Here is a 12,659-nt window from a genome sequence, read left to right on the forward strand (position 1 = left end):
ACAGGGCAGGTTTCGGACATTGGTTTACATCAAACTTACGTGAGCGCTTCAGGGAAATGATACTCGATTACTTTGGTATTCCTGGTCGAGATTTTGCTTATTTTTGCTTCATTTTATCCTATTCGCGAAATTAAGTCTGTAAAACAGTGTTTGGAGGACAGATTTTTGACATAGAACATTATTGTTTAAGTGTAAAACGGCTTACGTTCAGTAAATGAACACAATCTAAAACTTGTATAGTCGGTCCACATATCTTATTTGTTTGGATATTTCTGAAAACCAACAACTCCTTTTTTGTGGCCTAACTGGTCACCGATTTTGTAGTTTAGCATTCGCATTACACTGTCCTACAAACATGCTTCAAAATGTAATCCGTTATGAGGCAGACTATACCGTTACTCATACCAGAGACGTAGGTGCACGTGAGGTCGATGAGTCATCTTCTGATAAACCCAACTTCTTTGGAAATCCAGATTTCGGCTTGTGATTTGACACTGTTTGGTCTTTTAATGTTAGGTACGTGTAGTAGATGGATTAAACTTAATATTTTGGTATATTTCTTAATAATATTATATCGAGTGTGAAGTTGTAAAATTAGGTAAGTAATGAATATTTATTTAAATGAACACATTTAAAATAAATGCATTTGATTTCTCATCATAAATTTTTAATTATTAGCATGAACATTATAAGTCTAATTTTAATAATAACTTCACAACTACTTTTTAAAACAATAAAATAGTCGTGTTCTGAGAAAACTGGGCTTAATGCATGTGCGTAAAGTGCAGTCAGCACAGGCTTATCAGGGACGAAACTTTCCGTTTGTTATGACATTTTTCGTTTAAATGAAGTCTCTTCTGAGCAATATCCCATTAAGGCGGACTGCACAGGCTAATCTGGGATGACACTTTATACACATGCATTGTGTCCAGTTTTCTCAGAACGCGGCTCGTTTACTTTTATGAAATATACTTTCATGTACCAACCTCTTTCATCTCGATATGCACGTTAAACTGTAGTTCAATTATTGTTAACACTTATTGTTTGCAATTATGTGAATAGAATCATTTAAATAATTAAATAGTCGGAAAATAATATCCCTTTAGTACGGTGGCATAGAGGTGACATTCACTGTTCTTTTTTTAAATTGCACTCCTCGTTTTCTATTTCGAGGCCACGAGTTAGCTATGCCGTGGGCACGAGATAGAAAAAAGAGGATTGCAAAACTAAATGAAAAAGGAGTGCAATTAAAAAAAGAGCGGGGCAGTAAATAAAGGAAGGGTGCATTAAACAAAAGAGGAGAGAATTTCGAGATCTCGAGATCCCGACTTAGCTAACTCATGGCCACGAGTTAGTCAGCCAAGCAAACACTCAGGATCAGCAGACGATTTATTTCATAAATCAATCTCTGGGTAGTCTCCATCTTTCGAACTACTTTCAAAAGTACAACAACAACAATAACAGTAGAGGACAATTTTAATTGCGAAAAGTTGAAAAATTGAGTACATGTGTCACGGTTGTTGAGTGGAATAGTGTTATTTTCAACTGTGTACGAAGCATGTGAACTGGTAGTGGAATAACCGAATTGTTGGTGGAAATGGAATTTAGAAATATATCTAATAATTCATCATTTTTCATGTCATGATCGTGTAGAATTATCATCAGTATCATTTCTGTGGAACATTGCAATATTGAAAATACAAGTGTTTCATAGCTATGGTGTTTTTGACATAGTTCACTAACCATCAAGACTGAAATGATTCATGCACACAGGTAAAGTAAATAATTGAATTTGTGCAGAATGTTTATTTTTTTCAAATTGTTATTTAATTTAACCAATTTATTTTAGATAGATTGCACTTAAACTCAAAGTCTAAAGCTTAGTAAGACACTTAAGCCAGTTTTCTGAGAAGAAACAATACTTGTTCAGAGTATAGCAGGCTCATGCGGCCTCTGGTTTATTTATTTGGCCTCGGCCTTTAACCTGGGTCGCTTTGATTTCAGGTGTTTAGCCCCCATATCAACAAGGCTTTCTCGACCCTATATGTACTTATTCATATCGTTTAAAGATTTTGAGAACCCTCGCTCAGTGCCAGTGGGGATAAAACAGTGACCTTCTTATAGCTAGATGAATGCATCAAATATGCCAGCAACACTTTATAATCGATAACTTTATAATTGATGATTCTGTTCTTTTAACTACATTACTAATTCACCAAAACAATGTGAAACACATTTTTATGCTCCCAAAGGAGGACATATAGTGATCGCACTGTCCGTCTGTCTATCCGTCACACTTTGCATTTAGGTTTCGAAAAAATGCTCGTAACTTCTATGTCGCTTCAGATGTAACATTCATATTTGGTATGCATGTGTATATGGACAAGGCCTTCCCATACACACACAAATTTTGACCCCTTTGACCTTGAACTAAGGGTCGGCGTTTAGGTTTTGAAACATGCTCATAACTTCTATCAAAGCGTTTATCGGGGGCGTATGTCATCCTACGGAGACAGCTCTTGTTATTGCTACTGTCCTCTGCACAAACCATGATATATCTGCAATATATACATATATATATATATATATATATATATATATATATATATATATATATATATATATATATATATATATATATATATATATATATATATATATATATATATATATATATATATATATATATATATATATAAAATTATATATAACAGATCTTGAAAAAAACACACATCAAACTTCAAATTGTTTTAGTAAATTATAGGCTTTAATTGGTATTGTGACATTGACAACACTCATGCATGCGACTATACAATTATACAACTATGGAACACATTATTTATGACAAATTCCAATACATCAACATAACGTCTCAGATTTAAGGCAGATAATCTAGTCCTTTTTTTGCTGCCATTTTTACTATGACACATTTTTTCATGTTATGTTATGATGCATTGATCTTGTTTCTAAATTAACCAAGCAATCATGTTAAACTTTTGAAGAAAGATGTTGTCTGATAAATACTGAAAATATAATCACTACAACGTGAACAAAATTCAGTTGCAAAACTGTGACCAACTAAGATTTGCCAAAGAGCAATTCAGATCATGATTTAAATTAAATACAAGTAATATGAAAGTCTGCCTATTTGATCCCAGTTATGACTTATTTGTCAAATCTGCACATTAATTTGCCCTTGGCCATGTAGAATTGGGGACTAAATACCATCAAGTCATGTAAAAAGGAGCAGGGTATAGCACGCTGCTATTGATCTCTTGAGCTTTCACATGAATTTTGCGGGTAATTTTCATACAACAAATGATATTATATAGTGTAATGATAAAGCATTATGAGCACAAATTATATCTCTTACTAGTGGTGCAAAAATTAATTAAGTGTCACATTTCAAAAGAAAATTTATATAAAAAGGTATTATTAATTGTTAAAACGTTATAAAAGGTTATTTCAATTCACTAAAGCATTTAATTACAAGAACAAGTGCATTTTATGTCCATTACAATACATGTTACAGTATTGGCATTGTATTTATCTGCATTTGATGTGCATTTAATACACTTAAAAATGCAGACCAGACACACTTCTAACAGAAACAAATGTATTTTTTTTCTGCATTTTTCCAGCATTAATACTCTTCTAGTGTATTTTTTATCATCCCGAATACACTTTACCAGGAAAAAGGTATGTTAAAATGCAATTTTAGTTTGTTTTAAGTATATTTTCAAATGCATTAAGACACTCTTTTGCAAAAAATGTTGAACAAAAACTTGAAAATATTTAATATACTAAAGTGAAGTAATAATTAAAGTTTTGTATGAGCATCAAAAACAGTGTCAAATTCTTACCAGTGCCTATTTAGTAGCAGTAAGCCTTATATGGTCTACTTGTGGTAGAAATAATGCATTTTGTATAATACAACATACATAAATTAAAAAATATAGCTGCCCATACAGTTCAATACAATGTTCAATTAACTACACTATGCAAAGTTGAAATATGACATCAAGCTTGGAATAATCTTTTCAATAATGTATAATATGCTGTTTTAATTTATAAGTGAAATAGACACTTGCATATAAAAACTGATTTTACATCAAAACTAAATGTTTAATTTGATTTTTAGCTCCACTGGCCAAAGGTCCTGTGCCCATCGTGCGTCCGTGCATTAACTTTTGCTTTAAACATCTTCTCCTAAACTACTGGTCCAATTCTGATGAAATTTCTTAGGAATGTTCCTGGGGTGAACCTCTTTCAAATTTGTTCAAATTATGCCCCTGGGATCAAGTTTGTCCCTGCCCCGAGGGTCACAAAATTGAACATATGCTTATATAAGGCCTATTTTGTGAAAACTTCAAAAATCTTCTTGTCCATAACCATCCGGCCAAGGGCTATCAAATTTGGTATATAGTGACATCTAATAGTCCTCTATCAAATTTGTTCAAATTTAATCCCTAGGGTCAAATTTGACCCTGCCCCGGGGGTCACAAAATTGAACATATGCTTATATAATGCCTATTTTGTGAAAACTTTAAAAATCTTGTTGTCCATAACCATTGGGCCTAGGGCTACCAAATTTGGTATGTAGTGACATCTAATAAACCTCTACCAAGTTTGTTCAAATAATGCCTCTGGGGTCAACTTTGACTCTGCCCCAGGAGGTCACAAAACTGAATAAACGCTTATAAAGCGCCTATTTTGTGAAATCTTTAAAAATCTTCTTGTCGAAAACCATTCCGACTATGGCTACCAAATTTGGTATGCAATAACATCGTATAGTCCGCTACCAAGTTTGTTCAAATTGTGCCCTTTGGGTCAAATTTGATCCTGGTCCGCGGGGCACAAAATTAAACATTATATACGCTTATATCTTGCTTATTTTGTGAAAACTTTAAAAATATTCTTGTTCTTAACTCTAGGACCTAGGGCTACCACATTTTGTATGAAGTGAGATAAAGTAGTCCTCTACAAAGTTTGCTCAAATTATGCCCCTGGGGTTAAATTTGACCTAGCCCCTAATTCACGTTAAAATGTGGTAGATATAATATTTGTTATTTAATGAATTGGACTTTAAGACCGAAAATCGAAGAATGGGCAGAACAATCAATTATTAAGATACGATAATTGATGAAGATCCCGTGAAAACCTTATTGCGCCTAAAAAACATGGGGAAAACAATCCCAATAGCATCTACCAATTACGAAATAGAGACAACATCAGTTATGTTGATTGATTGATTGATTTTATTTGGTAAACATATGAACATTACATAGTCACTACATACTGCAGACAATATAAAATATATTATCACAGCAATATACATAGCAAACCATGTAATGCACACACAATACCAAGGCTAACACAAAAAAGAGAAAAATGAATTTCACTTATTTCCATTTTGGTCCTTGTTATTGGTGGCAGTAACCATGAAACAGTCATGTATTAGATATTTAATAATGTATATGTATCAAATATGTACTGTTTAATAAAGTATATTACTGATTAAGAATGAATAAATATAATCAAATGTTCATTATTATCACAGAAGTTGCATAAGAAAGTTACACACTGCATATGTAGTTAATAAACACACTATGTAGCATACTAAAAGTTTAAGAATAATTATGAGATCCTTGCATCTTATTGATCATAAGACTTAAAAATGTATCACAGTATTTTAACAGAACATAACATTCATAATAAAAAGTATACTATAAAAAGCTATAAAGACTCTAAAAACTGTTTCTTGATGGCACCCTTGAAATTGTTAGGTTTAGGTACATCCCTGATGTTTTGAGGAAGATTGTTCCATAAACAGATACCATTATATGTAAATGTTTTAGAACCAAAACTTCCTACTCTTGGTTTGGAAAAACGACCAGAGTCTTCAAATGTAAAATTTTCAGCAAAATGATCAGATTCTGGCTGAGCTACCATATTAGAATTAGTACAACGATTATGTACGCCAGACACTGGCTTAAACTTCTCACCCATATACTCTGGTGCAAGGCCATTTTTAATCTTATGTACATGACAAAGTATGATCTGTTCTACTCTTTTTGAAACAGGCAGCCAACCTAAATGTGAAAACTGTTCTTGACCAACATGTGATCTGTTATCCATATTCAGAACAAACCTAATCATCTTGTTTTGTGTAGTTTGAAGCCTATTTTTAAGTGACTGAATAAGACCAGGGTACCAAAAAGAGCAGGCATAGTCAAAGTGGCACTGTATAAGAGACATGACAAGGAGTTTTCTTGTGTGCAATGTTAAGAACTTACTATTTCTGTATAGGAACTTGAACCTTGAGTTTGCCTTTGTAATAATTGCTCTAGCAATGTTTTTACCAGACAGGAACTGGTCCAATACAGCACCTAGGTACTTAACATAACTTGATGGAGCAATTGACACATCATTGCAAGAGACATTTAACTGAGAATTTGACCTTAGTTTGGGCTTTGAGCCAAACAATATAGATTCTGTTTTACCAAGATGTAGGGAAAGTTTATTGTCCCCTAACCACTCACTAATAAGTTCGAGATCGCTACAAAGAATGGATTCAATTTCTGAAATGTGTTTACCAGCTACCAGGATGCCAGAACCATCAGCATAAAGTAAAGTTCTATTTCTTACCACAGCGGCCATATCATTCACATAAATTAAAAATAAAAGGGGACCTAAAATGGAGCCCTGAGGAACACCACATGAGATGGAGGCCTCGGAGGACATAGTACCCGATACGTCAACAACCTGATGGCGATCGGAGAGATAGGAGGTAAACCACCTGACTGCGTCACTATGGAGACCAATAGCCTCAAGTTTCATGATTAAAATACTATGATTGACGGTATCGAAGGCCTTCTGTAGGTCTAAAAATACCATACCAACCATCTTACCTTCATCCATCTTAAAACGAATATAATCAGATATATGGGTGTCTGTAGAATAGCCACGCCTAAATCCTGATTGATAGCTATACAGAAGCGTTTTGTCATTCAAGTAACTTTCAACTTGGTCATAAATTACTCTTTCAAGGATCTTTGAGATGATACTTAAGATCGAAACCGTTCTTTAGTTTTCAACCTCAGTCTTTACACTTTTCTTATAGAGTGGAATAACTCTCGCTGACTTGAGGTCATCAGGAACAGAACCCTGTATGATTGACAAGTTAACAATATGAGCAAGGGGACAAGATATGAAAGAAGCACTATCCCTAACAAATCTAGCAGGAATGTCATCCAAACCTGAGGCCTTATTAGCACTTAATTTATGTGTATGCTTTAAAATTGTATTTTCAGACACAATGGAAAATGAAAAACTGTTTGACACAACACCTTTAGTAGCGTAGTAATTACTAACAAAATTCTTGCCATATTTATTAAAACGTTTTGGAAGTTTCTCAACAAGTATAGAAGCAACTGTTGTATAAAATGAGTTAAATTTTTCAGCTACTGTAAATTTGTCAAAGGAAATTTGCCCATCAATCTGAAGCCCTATGCTACTTGATGAAGAGTTCCCTTTTTTAGTGTGAAGACCTAACTTCTTAAGTGTGTCCCAGAGAGATTTAGAATCGTTTTTATACTGTTCCAGTTTATCTGAAAAATAATGTTTCTTGGCCTTACAGATAAGTGACTGAGCTTTATTTCTCAACTCCTTAAAAGTATTAAAACTTTCTTCCATTCTATTTATCTTATATAAATGAAAAGCTTTGTCTCTTGCTTGGATACTATTCAAAATATCAGGAGTAATCTAAGGCTGAGTGCGTTGTTTAAATCTAACTTCTTTTACAGGTGCAATGCCATCAAGAACAGATAAAAATGTACATTTTGAAATTATCCCAAGCTACAGAGACATTGTCACTTAGTAAGACACTACTCCAGTCTGTTGATAAAAGACATTGTTCAAAGTTTTCTTTACTGTAGTTTTTCAATGATCTGGTGTGTACATTGTAATGTTTACCAATTTACATATTTAATTTCTTGCGTGTACAATAAACAATACAATGGTCACTTATTGATGAATCAATGACTCCACAATGAGAAATTAAATCATTATCTGATACAAGAACTAAGTCAATGCATGTTGATGAAGTATTACAAATTCTAGAAGTTCTTGAATAAGTTGTGTCAAATTAAATATATTTGTAAAAGATAATAGTTTGTCAACCAGAGAACATTTGATTAAAACATTAACGTTAAAATCTCCCAATATGACAGTTTCATTTTCAACATGAACAAATTCTGAACACAAAGATTCCAACATTTTAAAAAAGTTCAGTTGTGTTGGTGGACGATATATAGTGCCACAAAGTATTGGTTTACTTTTAGGTAGCAAAACGTCAATCCATGTGGCCTCAAGATCATTTCTCGTCATGTCATATCTAGGGTTGAAGGCTAGGTCTTGTCGAATATAAGTACACACCCCTCCACCATGTCGATTCCTGTCGTGCCGCCTAATTATATAGTTTGCAATGGAGTCTTCAGAGTCTGAAACTGTATCGTCTAGCCATGTCTCAGTAAGACATATACAAGCTGCATGTGTACGATTGGCTATTGATCTTATCTCGTCTAGCTTGGGGATCAAACTTCTGACATTTAAGTGAAGGAAATGTAAGCTACGATTCCTAAACACCTTGTACTGGCTGTCAATGGATGCACACGACTGGTCGGATGTTAGAGAAGAACGACTCCCCTGATCAGATGGCCCAGGGCAAGGATGAACGTCACCACAAAGCAATAATAGCATAGGAATTTGATGTTTGGTGTTACAACATCGATATAAAGTGTTTCTCTTTCTGTCTGTTGTAGAATAAGAAGTAACACATTTTTCATAAAATACCAACTGTCCATATGAAACATCAATAGTCGACCCTTGTTGAAGTAAGTGGGTGGGGAATATGTCATCTTGGATAAAACGTTCACCGATCCGTGAAAGGATAAAAACAGCCGTAAGAATACTTCTTGTGTAGTTCATTGTTGTTGAATTCACTTATGGCAATACTTGGAATTGTTTGTATAACGAATAAACTTTCAAAATTATAACTATGTTTTAAAGGAAGTAAACAAGCATGACCGTTACAGGTTACACACCACTCATTGATGACCCGCACAACATTATACTCTAATCCATACGTACCATCATCCATTACGGAATGGAATAAACGTCCTCTAGATAATAGAAATGCTGATTCTAAATATAAAATGTTACAGAACCGAATGTATTATTTTATTAGTATGGTGAAAGGCGCTAACAAAGGCTTCAATTAAGACTCACAACTGAGTGTAGTTCACTTAATAGATGTTCTTTTAATGAACATCTATTTAAGTGAACTATTGCACTTTCATCTGTATGCACTTGCGGTGCAATTGAATCAGTTTCGAATTATTTCTTGGAATGTCCATGATTATCACACCAAAGTAGAATTGCTCATTATATCTCTTCAACCATACACACTTTGGTGATAAAAGTCTCGACTTGGAGAAAAACACGCTTGTCTTTTATGAAATTCATTTGTCCATTAAATGCAGTAAACGTTTTGATACCTATATGTCGGTCAAAACAAAACGTTTTAAACGCACCGAGAATAAACAAATTTAAAATTGTGGAACTTTATGCTTACCTTATATAATAGACAACATTACTTCGAGTAGTTTAACTTGTCACAAAATCCTTTGTCGATTACTTAGTTAATTGTCTTTATTAGGAACAACAAAGTATATTATATTATATATAATGAAATGGCGGTAAAACTATCGGTGCTCATGTAGTTATCAGGAAAGTGTAACTCCCTTTATGACTATATAATTGTATGTCATTAGTTAATTATCTGCGGTCAGCGAAAATATTTCGTAAAATAAAGTTAACGCAAAAGAAAAATCAGCAATTTAGCAATTACAAAAATTTCAACGCTAGATGTGGTCTGGTAAAATAGATTTAACGCAATACAACAAACTGTTCGTTATTTTTTTTAAAAGCACATCGTTCTTCCGGCGCTGAATAGCTATCTCGCGTTCGCTCGTTAATGTTCGGATTTGGTTGAAACAATATTTATTTCGCTATTCATATACATCATGTAGGCAATATAATACAATTCAAACATACTAGCAGCATTCGACGAAATATGCTTAACAGAAGGACTCCAAAGTGTTAAGTGACATATTTGAGATAAAAGCTCGAAGCTTATGCTAAGTCTGTCTTTTGTTATGTGGTGGTGCTGCTTATAAGGTGTAAACCCAAAGCATGAGTAAAAAAAAGTTCAGGCCTAAATTTGTATGGATCGGGCGGTTGATTTTTCTTGATATTACTAATGACTCGGTTTTCGATCGATTGAAATTTGCCAACCACTTATCGGCCCAGCAATGGATATTTACAAGTTCAGCGTTGAGTATAGTGGCTGCATTAACCGGATTTTCAATAATTATATAAAGCGTAGTATCGTCTTTAAAAAGAGGAACTGGGCAGTGAATATCTCACAAAATTTCGTTTATGTTTACAAGAAAAAGGAGATGCCCTAATATGAACCCTTGCAGAACACCAGCGTTGATAGGCAGTGAATCGGATTGACAACCGGAAATTACAACACACTGTCTTCTGTCATTAAGATAGTCCTGTAACCAAGATAAAAGATTGCCCGAGATACCACCGAGTCTTTGCTAATGCATTAGCCCTGCGCGCCATAATCTATCAAAAGCCTTAGAAATGTCACAAAATACCGCTCTAACCTCTTTGAGTTCATCGAGGGCTTTACGGAATGAGTGATAAACCGAAATAGATTGGTTAACAGTGGCATCTTTAGGTATAAAACCTGACTGAAATGGGGTTATAAAGTCAGAAGCCCTTAAATGGTTAAACATGTACTTGCGAATAATGATTTCAAGACATTTACTTACATTGCTTAGGAGGGAGATTGGTCTGTTGTTACCTACATCCTGGGGATCTGACTTTTTATAATGCACAAACACTTGCTTCTTTCCAACTCCGTGGATCCCTACCAGTACTTAGTGAAACATTGAACAGATTTTGAAGTGGGTCTGCAATTTCAGATATATTTTAAGACTATGCTATTTAATTGGTCCGGTCCTGAGGCATTTCCAGTCTTCATAACTTTAATAGAATCAAGGTCATCTTGGCGGGAAATTATTAAATCTTCTAAGACAGGGCAGTCTGGAATTTGGATCTTTGGGATATGAGTATGTGTAGTTGGTATCGTTAGAATAGATTAAGATTGAAAGAATTAATTTAGGATATTTGCTTTATCAAGAGGTGACTCAAAAACGGTACCATTATGATTTAATGGAGGCAACTCGTTATGTGTGGTGTTTTTATTTGTAATGTTTTTGATGATTTTCCAGAAGTCCGATGATGACTGCTGTTGTTCGCTTATCATTTTAGCGCGGTTATCGAAGTGGAGTTTTTTCGCTGATCAGACGTGATTATTAACAAGGTTACGTTGTTTGCGATATATTGTTCAATGTCTGTCTAAGTTTGATGCCTTGGCTTTTTTGTGTGCACGTTTACGGTGTTGGATTTCTTTTCGTATTTTATAATTTAACCAATGTTCGGATTTCCTGGCGGGGATTCACATGGAATATGTTGTATTCCCAAAAAATAAAAATATCATATTGCATCTCGTAAAATCTATGTAACCATATTACATCTAGCGTTGAAATGTTAGCTATTGCTATGAGGAACACTGATGATTTATGGGTTTACTCTATGTTACAAATTTTTTTTTGAATTAATCGTATATTTTGCTCATGTATGTAACTTGAAAAAAACACAATATAAAGTTAATGTGTGAGTGTCGCCGAACAAATTTGAATGTACTTCAAATTAAACAAAGTACACAAAAAAACGCTTACAGACATGGCAGTCAAAATACCTCCGCAAAACATTTAAAAATTAAGTTGACCTCGTACACAGTACAAATCAATAACATGTCTTTGAGTGCCATATATCGAGTAAAAGGGGCACACCGATATCAAGTGAATAAAGTAAGCGAGAAATAGGAGCTTCCCTTAATAGTTAGTTTATACTTACAGTAAAGTCAATTTTTTGTATTTGATGGAACTTTTCCAGCAAGTGTGATCATAATTCTATTCTGTGTGAATGTTGAATAGATTTATTTAAAAGGTATATACATACAATGTTTCTGTTTTCAGAAAGCTGAAATAACTATTGATAACAATTCATATTGACTCTTACAATGACTGTACATGTAATTGTACCCATAACATGCAACCAGTCAATGAATCTTCGAAATTGTTTTTACTTTTGTTTAACTGCAATATGTATCGCCCGTCCATGTGTGACGACTTATCCCTTAATGGAACCTGAAATAACAGTCTTTACAAAAAATTTAGTTTCAATAGACGCCCAACGTAATAATACACTATGTGATCCACAGAAAATTTTTGGTAGACTAATGGTTAAATTATTATCCCATCCTATCGAAAGTGTATTATTAATAAAGATTTTTACCACCTCCTGTTCATTATTTTAGATTTAAAATGTCGGATCTGATCGTTTACTTTACGTCGTCCAACACACTTTTGTCTATTATAAGTGAGCCATTAATGCCATAAGGCCCAATAATACAAGTATATTTGAAACTAAAGCAAACCCAACAATATGTATTTCAAATG

At 33.9% G+C, this 12,659-nt stretch overlaps 1 protein-coding gene across 4 annotated transcripts in view; it reads left to right on the top strand.

Annotated features, from left to right (window-relative positions):
• Positions 1 to 380: 380 nt before the first annotated feature.
• Positions 381 to 12,659, top strand: part of LOC127841625 (short-chain collagen C4-like) — a 139,694-nt gene continuing 127,415 nt past the window's right edge. The window contains exon 1 of one of the 4 annotated variants that reach the window (XM_052370598.1): positions 381 to 516. The gene's annotated coding sequence lies outside the window, so the exon portion shown is untranslated. Of the gene's footprint in view, positions 599 to 12,659 lie in introns of all 4 variants that reach the window. The other 3 variants (XM_052370600.1, XM_052370597.1, XM_052370594.1) reach the window with 3 other exon arrangements.

Source organism: Dreissena polymorpha, chromosome 8, assembly GCF_020536995.1.
Source record: "Dreissena polymorpha isolate Duluth1 chromosome 8, UMN_Dpol_1.0, whole genome shotgun sequence".
Taxonomy (NCBI): domain Eukaryota; kingdom Metazoa; phylum Mollusca; class Bivalvia; order Myida; family Dreissenidae; genus Dreissena; species Dreissena polymorpha.